The sequence below is a fragment of the Lissotriton vulgaris genome, chromosome 6 (assembly GCF_964263255.1).
Source record: "Lissotriton vulgaris chromosome 6, aLisVul1.2, whole genome shotgun sequence".
Classification (NCBI taxonomy): Eukaryota; Metazoa; Chordata; class Amphibia; order Caudata; family Salamandridae; genus Lissotriton; species Lissotriton vulgaris.
Window position 1 is genome coordinate 698,956,216 of NC_141694.1, and position 10,876 is coordinate 698,967,091.

Below are 10,876 nucleotides of genomic sequence, written 5' to 3' on the forward strand. Positions count from 1 at the left end.
CAAAATTGCGAATTCGCAATTTTTAAATGTTTCATGAATTGCATTTAAGGAACCTCAAATAGAGATTCCTTAAATGCAATTCCTCGCAAAATTGCGAATTCTATAATAGCGATTTTTGCATTTGGGATGATGAATCCCAAATGCAAAAATTCCGCTCGCAAAGGGCCATATTCTCAGAATATGGCCCTTTGCGAGCCGATTTAACGTTGATGAATCTGGCTGTAAGCCCCCCCACACTGCAGGGGCTTTTGTTACGCCACTGGGCGGGTTGTGTGTTTACTGCTGCAAGTTTCTCTTAAATAGGTCGGGGATAAGACTGAGGTGTGCAAGACAGTGGCTCGTAATTGGACCTTTGTTTACGAAAAAGTAACACAGTGCAACTACTAATGTTGCTGTGCTACTACACATGAAACAGAGAGAGCAGAACAGCGCCATATCTGTTAGACGTGGCACTGCGTACCTCTATCCTTGCAATGGCGAGCTTTTGGCTGGCATGCACCAATGCACACACCCGTGTGTCATAGTGCAAGGGTCTCTGCGCTCTCTAAAATAGGTTTGGTACTGGAAGGAGTCCCTTTCAGTACAAAAATATGCTTTCAATCTTTTCCCACTTTGTATGTGTGCTGTACAATTCAGCACACCTGCAAAGAAGGAAAGGCAAGAAATGAAACCATTTCTCCACGTTGCACCTGCCTCGAGGAGGCATAGGATTTTTGTGCAAATCCCGCACTACAATTCTTTGTAGAAAGGGATTTGCGTCCCCTCCCATGGATGGTTGCATGAAATGCCCCCTTGATGCAAAGTAATGCAAGGCAGCCCGTTGCACAGCTGTGCGTTACTTTAGGATACTATCAAACAAACCCAGGTTTGTGTTGGATAGCAATCCCACCTTGACACTTTACGTAGGATTGAGTTACAAAAGTAATGCAAACCAGACGCAAAGCATTATTAAATCTGGGTCTCCGTGCACCTCAACAACTTCGTAGGTCTTTGTCTTCTCACTGGTATTTCAAAAACCTGAAGAAAATCCGAGGAAAGAGAGACATACATTTACAAGGTAAACTCATTTGAAACAATTGAATGTGACCAATAACCCACTTTTTTTAAAACCAAAAAAGAGGAATTGCATTGTAAGTCCCCTTCCCTTTAGATTCAAAGCAGAGACCCTTGTGTGACCTTAATTTTAATGTATCAAAAACATTTACACCCAAGTCCCACAACCTCCTTCCGGTTCACTCGATTGTGAATGCTGACATCTGGTGGTGGGAGAGGAACTAGCTAAAAAGAGTGTATAGCATTTTTTGTTCACCTACAATTAGTGTAAGCCGGAGATGTTTCTCTGCTCCTTCTTTCTGTGGACCTATATATCTATGTATTTTAAATGTTGTTTATAGCCTAGGGCATGACAATTCAGAGTGCCTGAGTGTTTGATGGTCCATGGAAGTGCATAGGTTTACCTACCCAGTATGAGCTGTACATGGTATGTACCAGGCTGTATTCAGTGGCTGACAGTCGCGGCTCGCAGCGGTAACACTATGGGGTGGGGAGGCAGGGCAGGACTGGGTGGGTGGGGGGGGGGGGGGGGGGGGAGGTAGTGAAGCCTGACATACGACGGCAAAGGTAAACATAAATAAGTAAATGAATACCTGCCGTCGTATGTCGGCTCCACTACCCCCTCCACCCAGCCCCACCCCGCCCTGCCTCTCTGCCTCAGTGTTACTGCTGCAAGCCGCCACTGGGACTGGCTGATAAAAAGCTGGGGCCTCATTTATGAGGCTGTGCGGCACTTTTACTCCGCCGGTGCGTCACTTTTTGTGACGCACCAGTGGCGTAAAAAATGCGCCTTGTTGCGCCATATTTACAAGGTGACGCATCTAGGTAGATGCGTCACTTTGTTAACCCCTGCGCCACATTATACCTGCGCCAGGTATAATGTATGCAAGGGGGGCGTATTGACGCAAGGAAGGGTCGTAGAAGTGACGCAGTGAAATCTATGAGATTTCGCTGCATCACTTTTAGGACGCCGTTGCGTCAAAATCTTGCGCCTGCCTCACAGCAGGCGTAAGACTGATACAGGCCCTTTCACATGGGGCTTGTCCCACGTGAAAGGACGCATTGCTGGAGTTGCGTCACTTTTGTGACACACTCTAGCAATGCGTCCCTTTTGCGCTTACAGATACGTCAGAAATACTGACGTATCTGTAACTCCTTGCGACATAATGTGTCATACATTAAATATGACGCATCAGGAATGTCGCAAGGAGTGCGCACTGAGAAGTGACGCATCACTGCTTTCATGCAGCGATGCGTCCCTTTTCATAAATGAGGTCCCCGGTGTCAGAGCCTGAGTAATAATGGCTGTCTGGTTACTTTTTGTGCTCATTTTGTTGCACACCCGTCCCTTTTGGGCTATCTTAAAGCTATCGAGTGGCGAACAAAAAACCGAATTCCACGGGGCACTGATCATTTCCTTTCAAGAAACTGGAGCACTAATATGTATATATGTGGACTTGTAGGAGGAAGTTTACCGCAGATGGCACTTGCCTGTGTATTAGTTGGAAGGATACTTCCACCCTATCCAGAATCATTGTTACAGTTCCAGGGCTGACATCGCTTAGGCAAAACAACACAAGTCCACCCTTTATCTCACGGCTCCTGTCCATTTATCATTTCGCTGAGTCAGAGTACTTCCAAAATAAGTATTTTCCAAAATAAGTATATTCACAGCTGCCCTTTGGCTGAACGATCTTGTGCCCAATTCACTATGTAAGTTCATCACCCGTTGCCAAAAATTCCTAAAATGTCTGTGCTCCTGTTGGTTTGTTTGAGAAACAAAGCTTTGCTCGTTCCATTGTGCTGGTCATTACATTTCGACCCTAAGGGGGTCATTTTGGTGTCGTCGGTGGCGGCCCGTCGGGCTTCCTGAGAATCTATCTGAGCACTGGATTACAATACCAGCGGTCGGAGCGCAGAGGTGGGGGTCGGTATGACTGCTACCTCCCACAGCATCAAAGCTCCCTTCAGGACGGCGGTCGGATTACTAACCCTACAATGGAGGCAGTGCCTGCGCAGGCACCGGCGTAGGGATAAGGATATCCCATCCCGACTGCCTTTTTATGGCAGGCCCACTGCCATGAAAAGACAGCCGGAAAGCAGTGCACCCGTCACCCACGTAGTGCCCCCTCACACATCCAAGCACCATGTCCCAGGCACCACATGGTGTCTGCCTGGCACACGGTACACGAATGTGCACAAAGTGCCTTTTTCCACTGCACCCTTGTCAACGGGTCTCATTACCGCTGCGGGCCCGCCATCGTAATTAAGCCCTTAGTATTCAGAGGTTAGCCTGCTTTGCTCAAATCACCCAAGTTTCCTCTGCTCCAAGAAAATGAGGGGGAAAAGAGCAACGAGAGGAAGAGTTTCTAGTATCTAGGACCTTCCCTTCGCTGCCGTGAGTTGTGCACCTTCCTAGGTACAAACAAAAGGGAGAAAGGGAGGAATAAAAGGCATTGGCAAAACCAATAGGTCTGGCTTACGTTTTCGGTCACTTGTTATGCTTAGCTCTGGCTGCAATGAATTTGTATTTCCCCAGCGGCAGAGGTAGGTGAGCCGCTGTGTGCACTAAATCAACACTCCTAAATGTTGCTAGGTACACCAAAGGCTGTTCAGCTCATGGAAACCGTTAGAGGAACAATTTGTTTTGCCCTCATGTGAACCAATGTGCCCTACCATGAACGCTTACAACAACAGGAGCCAAGGGGGAAACAGAGACAGGCCGCCCCCCACTCAAAAGTCACTATTACAAAAGTGGCCTGCTCCTAAATTGCTCAAAGGCTTAAACAAGTTAAAGAGTTTTATGTAATAGAGCACTTTTTTAGCTTCTATTCATAGGGCTACACTTCGTTGTAGTATTCACTCTGGCACAAGTGCCAGTTTGTGTGTGTGTATGTCAGTGTCACCACTGCGCTTACAGATATGCCCTCCCTTCCCTGTGTGTAAAAAAAGGGGAGGGGAGGTTGACAGTGTCTCACGGAAGCAACACCAAGGGGAGGATTGTATCAGACTGGTACTCGCCTGATTCCTCACTTCTCATCATTGACTACTGTCAACCTTTTAAAAAAATGGGAGAAAAACCAACATAAAGAAAGTGCATATAGGTCCAACAACCCCGTGGTGTTGTGAGTGCTAGAAACCCAATGTGATATCATTGTGCCCCATAATGTGAAAAACAACAAAATACCACGCTAAAAAGAGTGTAAACTAGCTGGCAACTCACAATTTTATTCTGTGCTGCTAGTTAACTCTGATTAAAAGTCAACCGACATGTTTCATCACTATTGCTTTTTAGTGATTTCTTCAGGGTTTAGTTGATGGGTCAGCGTGTCACGAGGGTGAGCCATAGACGGGCGCTGCACACCAATGCGATACCGACCATCTGGCGGTCTAGACATCACCAGTACGTAGACTGGGACTACACTCGTGACGCAATCTTCCACGGGGGCCGGGTAGGCTCATCTCGACAGGCCACCTGGTACAATAAGGGAAGACGTGAAAGGTGCATGCAAAACGCTGACCCATCAACTAAACCCTGAAGAAATCACTAAAAAGCAATAGTGATGAAACATGTCGGTTGACTTTTAATCAGAGTTAACTAGCAGCACAGAATAAAATTGTGAGTTGCCAGCTAGTTTACACTCTTTTTAGCGTGGTATTTTGTTGTTTTTCACATTATGGGGCACAATGATATCACATTGGGTTTCTAGCACTCACAACACCACGGGGTTGTTGGACCTATATGCACTTTCTTTATGTTGGTTTTTCTCCCATTTTTTTTAAAAGGTTGACAGTAGTCAATGATGAGAAGTGAGGAATCAGGCGAGTACCAGTCTGATACAATCCTCCCCTTGGTGTTGCTTCCGTGAGACACTGTCAACCTCCCCTACCATGAACGAACAAATAAATAAATAAAACAGGGTTGTGTTTTTGAGCAATGCATGAATGAGATAAAGGCGGTGACAAATAGTGTGATGGGTGTGTGTACTTCCGATGCCAAGCAGGCCAATGGCAGAAGTGGGCACACCTAAGAAATCCCTGGATAAGCGAATGGGTTGGAGCTGGTCCAAAACCCACTCTGTGTATAATGAACACAAGAGGTTGACTTCCATCAGCCGCCACTAACCCAGTCCATCTCTTGGGCCTTCTTCCACCTGAGTGGAGTCCTGTAGTGTAGCTCTGCTTCTTATGCACTACACTGTAAGAATGTCCTAGGGACTCCAAGAGGCTAGCAAGAGACTTGTGTTCAGTAGAGGACAGCTCGTATTTGTTTATATAGTTTCTACATACCACAGCCTCCCAATCCTGCCTCATTGATTTTCAAGTTTCACACCCTGCTTTAGCTGCCTCCCAGAGTCCACCCGACCGTGTCTCTCCATGTATGCATTCATAGTTTTTTAATTTTTTGTTTTAATTCAAGCTTTTTTGCATAGCACTCACACCCATCAGTGATTTTTAAAAAATAATACTTAAAACAAAAATCAGTACTAATTCAAGAGTACACAAGGTGGTAATCTTCAAATTGGCCTAGTTGTTTGCCCTAATCCATGCAGCTCCCTCTCATAATAAGAGGTGGTATGTTTAAAGCGGGCCTAAGAACTCTCACCCACCATAGCGACACAGTTGGGCCCTATGTTATATCCATCATAAGTGCTGTGCAATAAAGCAGGGACTGCAAGATGCCTCAGCGAGATAAGCGCTCAATCTGTCAACCACTCCTTCTTTCCATCTAGTGTGATCTGGAGGTCAGAGTTCAAATCCTGAAAAGACTAATTCTATCTCTTACACTTCCATGGTCGTTAAAGTGAGAACTATTACATTGGGTGATAGCAATACTTATTTACAGCATTTAAACATGGCCAGGAGAAAACATGTTGTACAGTGTTTTCAGAAACATTGGGGCATATTACCAACGTTCAGCGATATTTATCGCTAACGATGCTTAGCAACAGATTTTTTAACTCTAAGCATCGCCGAAAATTATCGCAAAGATAACTTGCTATTAGCAAGGTTTATCTCAGAAGTGATAAAAATCCTCACGCTAACTGCCAATTGAGAGATTATCGCGGGAAAACCAACGATAATCTCTCAAAGTTTGGCGTTAGCTTGATGATAGGGGCTCACAAACTTAGCCATGATATCCACCTTCCATAGGCTATCATGGCTAAGTCAGGAAAATACCAGGTGTAAAAAAAGCAGTGCTAACCGCGGTTAGCGCTGCTTTTTTTCTCACTAACAGGGTTAGCGAAATCCTTGATAATAGGAGAAATGTCGCTTAACAACATTTCTCCTATTATTTTTCTCTGGAACGCCCCTTTTGCATCTCATTAGAGATACAAGGGGAAGCGTAAAGAAAAAGGGTGCTAACATGCGAATTTGCGTGTTAGCACCCTGTTGCTGATAGGGAGATCATTTTATCTCTGCTTTTTTGGCTTTTAAAGCCAAAAATGCGGAGATAAATCCCTTGATAATATGCCCCAATGTTCCACAACGTAGGACGAAGTGAGCATTCTGCTTCCACGCTCATAAATAAGACCCCTGGTCTTAAACCAGCAACTCCTTGTATTTTGCTCTTTCCATGTGTGTATAGAAACAGCAAATCACCTGTAAAGATTGTTTATGTGAAGGAAGCTGTCCCTTCCTGCTCATAAACCAGCACCCATTCAACATGGCACAAGGGTGCCTGCGCAGGCATTAGGCAGCTTTTTTAGCACTAGGGGAAACGCAGGGGTGCACCGTATTTTTGTAAATATGGCACATCCCTGCATTTAAAAAGTGCCCTAGTTCGGCATTAGCAATTTTCGTGTAACACCATGCTCTGACATTTTTTATAAATATTTCCACATGTCTTAGAGATAAGGAGGAATGCCTCCTTGGAGAATTTACCTTTTTACAGTCTGCAGATTTTGCCCTGTCTCCTGCGATATACATTATTTATCTTTTTTAGACAAACTATCCACCTCCTTAATACAATTAATCAGCAACCACATAAGCTGAAATAGTAGGCACAAAAATAAAAAAAGTAATAATTAAAAACAATACTTTTTAAAAAAAGAATCCTACAAATAATCACAACTGATATTATCGTTAGTGAGTGAGAACAGCTGGCCAAAATGTGGTAAAATGGAGTGAATGTCATTTTATGATAGTTTGGTTTCAAATAACAGATGTTTGCTCTACCTACTGTTATCACGTCCTAATATATAGTATGGGCTTTAGCTCCATCCAGATGAGTATTGCTCTGTCACATCATGCAATTGGCTGTTAAATATATAATTCTCCCTTCTATGGAGTGCTAGCATTGTAATAAATGAGGACTATTTTATATCCCAAATTTATTTGCTTTGTATACAGAAAAGAATTCACTTTTGTATAGATTTTTATTATTTCCGGATGCCTTTTTATGAGTTTAGTCAGCAATGATGTGAGTCACGCACACATGTATACACACACATGCTTAAAGGCTCACAACCAGCTGCTTAGAACAAGGTGAGCATTGTCAAAACCAATAGGTCCGGTTTGAATGTGGTGACACAGGCATGTACTAATGTAATGTTCATGGATTAGCCAAGCAATGTCAGACCTATCACCCAAAAGCAGTCCTTGCATAACGTAATCCAAGATGCAAAAGTTTCAATCGCTGTTGGGGTTCCAGTTCTTCCTGATTCAACAAGTTGTTCATCTGCTCTAGTCAACATGTTTTGTCATCTCTGACTTTCTCAGGGTCCAGAAACCAAAATATATAGGAATCCCAATTGCTCTAAAATGCTCACCGATAGCCCAACTCCCCTGCACCATAATACCAAGCAACATGATGCTAGGAACTCAATGTAACCACACAATTAACTCAATTAGCAGTCAGATATAAAAAGTTCCTTATCCTAGGTGATTTAAATCTTCACTTTGAAGATACAAACTGCAGAGAGGCACAAACGGTGGCTGCTGCACTGAACTCTGTGGGAATCAGGCTGCTTTCTACAGCCCCCACGCACCAGCTAGGCCATCTCTTGGACCCTATTTTTTCTAATTGGGAAGGCATCAAGGCCCTACCCCCGGTCCCATTGATCTGGTCGGATCACAGTATTGTTCCATTTGAAATAGAAGATTAACCCCTAGGAATTATATCCAAAAAACCCCTATCACAAAAACGTACAATCTGGAAAAAATTCACTCCAGAATTGTTTAAAAGCGCATTATCAGAGCATCCCCTGACACTAGGTAACACCTTACAGGAGGCATGGGATAGCTATGAGAAGTGGATGGCGAAAGCATTAGACAAGGTCGCACCTTGGACGCTCAAACCACCGGTAAGACAATCCAGAACTGCCCCGTGGATCTCAGAAAAACTTAGGGGCATATTACCAACAACTAGCGATAATTTTTGTCTCTAACTTGTTTAGAGACAAAACTTATCGCCGCACATCGGCGATTTTTATCGCAGATAAACCTTGCTATTAACAAGGTTTATCGCAAATGCGATAAAAAACGGCCGAAATGCATGAATATCGCTGAAAAGTCAGCGATATTCATGCATTATCGAGCAAATGCTTTTAGCCATGTTATCCACCTCCCATTGGATAACATGGCTAAGAACTGCTCAGGGCAGGTGTTAGCTTTTGGAGATATTCCCGCTTAGCGCGAATATCTCCAAAAGTTGGTAATAGGAGATAGCGATGTTAGCGACTGTTTTCAGTCTCTAACATCTTGGCACGCCCACTTTGCATCTCATTAGTGATAAATATCACTGACATGCAAAGTGGGGCCCAAGATGGTCGCTATCTCCTACTAGCTGTCGCTAACTGGTGTTAGCGACAGCTTGGTAATAGGGAGATAATTTTATCTCCGCTTTCTTGGCTTTTAAAGCCAAAAAAGCGGAGATAAACCCCCTTGATAATATGCCCCTTAGATTGGCCAAAGCTCAATGTAAAACTATAGAGCGGAAATGGAGGAAGAGCTATGCTCCTGAACTCAAATCATGCTACAAAACGGAGTTAAAAAAATACCAGAAATTGGTTAGACTGGAGAAAAGTCTCCACTTCAAAAGCAGAATCGAGCTAGCAGATAACCCCACCAGAGAACTATTCAGTATCTACAAAGAACTCACAATTCCATCGAGACTCGAGGCTCAAGACACTTACTCAACTGAGATGTGTGAATTTGTAGCTGATTTCTTTGTAGATAAGGTGGACAAAATTCATGCCACCTTTATAGACAATAAAGATCTCTTAAGTAACAGAGAGAACACTAGAACTATCTCCACACAGAAATCCCTTCTTACATGCTTTAGAACTCCTGAAAGACATGAACTTTTAGGTATTATTAATAGTATACAATCCGGCTCCCCCTGCGACGCCTGTCCACCGGATCGGTGCAAGGGAGTTATGGAAAGTATATTAATTGACCATATCAGTCACATGGTGACACTGTCCTTTCAGGAATGTTACGTACCGGAGGCGTGGAAAACTGCTCAGGTTATACCACTAAAAAAGAAGCCCAATATTCCCATTTCTCAGCTCCAAAATCTCCGCCCCATCTCCCTCCTCCCATTCTGCGCCAAAATAATAGAAAAGATTACTAACAGACAGCTCATGGAGTATTTGGAGGAAGAAGCCCTCCTCCACCCCTCACAATCGGGATTCAGAACTGGCTACTCTACTGGGTCGGCCGTTCTATACTCCACTGAGCGTCTCAGGCAGATAGTGGATGAAGGTGAGACAGCAGCGTTGGTCTTATTAGACCTTAGTGCAGCATTTGACAACGTGCTGCACACAACGCTGCTGTCTCATCTTTCGGACATGGGGGTAACAGGTTCAGCATTTGCCTGGCTGGGTTCCTTCTTGGCCGACAGAAGCTTTCAGCTGCACTGCCCACCCTTTAGATCTTCCCTCCGGGAGGTGAGCCATGGGGTTCCTCAGGGCTCAAGTTTGAGCCCTACGTTGTTCAACATCTATATGGAACCCCTGGCTCACATTGTGGAGGCTTTCGGGGTGGGCATTGTCAGCTATGCAGACGACACCCAGCTGGTGTTTAAGCTTACTCTCGACCATAAAGAAGACGCAATCAATTTTTCGAACTGTATGTCAGCAGTAGCAGTTTGGATGAACAACAACTGCTTGCGTCTGAATGGCGAAAAGACTGAACTACTGGTGGTCGGGAGAGCAGCATCAGCCTGGTCTCGCTCATGGTGGCCTATCGAAATAGGAAGTCCCCCCATTCCTGTGGAGTCGGTAAGAAACCTTGGTGTTATGCTGAATTCTGATCTTTCTGGCAAGGCCCATATCAGCAGGGTAACGGGAAGGTGCTTTGGCATACTGAGGGTTCTCCGTAAGATATTAGATCTCCTTCCTACCGGAGCCAGAAAAACAATCGTCCACGCACTGGTGATCCCCCATCTTGATTATGGGAATGCCCTGCTGATAGGGCTCAGTCAAAAGGGTCTACACCAACTCCAGTGTGTGCAGAATGCCGCTGCACGCCTCGTGCTCGGACTCTCACGTAGAGCTTCCGCAAAGACCGCCCTGGCCAAACTCCACTGGCTCCCGGTTAAGGAGAGGATCAAATTTAAAACCCTCTGCTATGCACATCGCATCGCTCAGGGCAAAGGCCCTGACTACTTAAAGAACCTACTCACAATACATCGCCCCACTCGGAACTTAAGATCATCCGGTACGATGTTATTTAAACTTCCTCGTATTCTCAGGGCCAGAATGGCGGCAGGTCCTTTAGGTACCTAGCCTCTAAACATTGAAATGCACTCCCGCTGCATTTGCGGATGGAACCATCTGAATTAAGATTTCGGGGAAAACTTAAAACACTTTTGTTC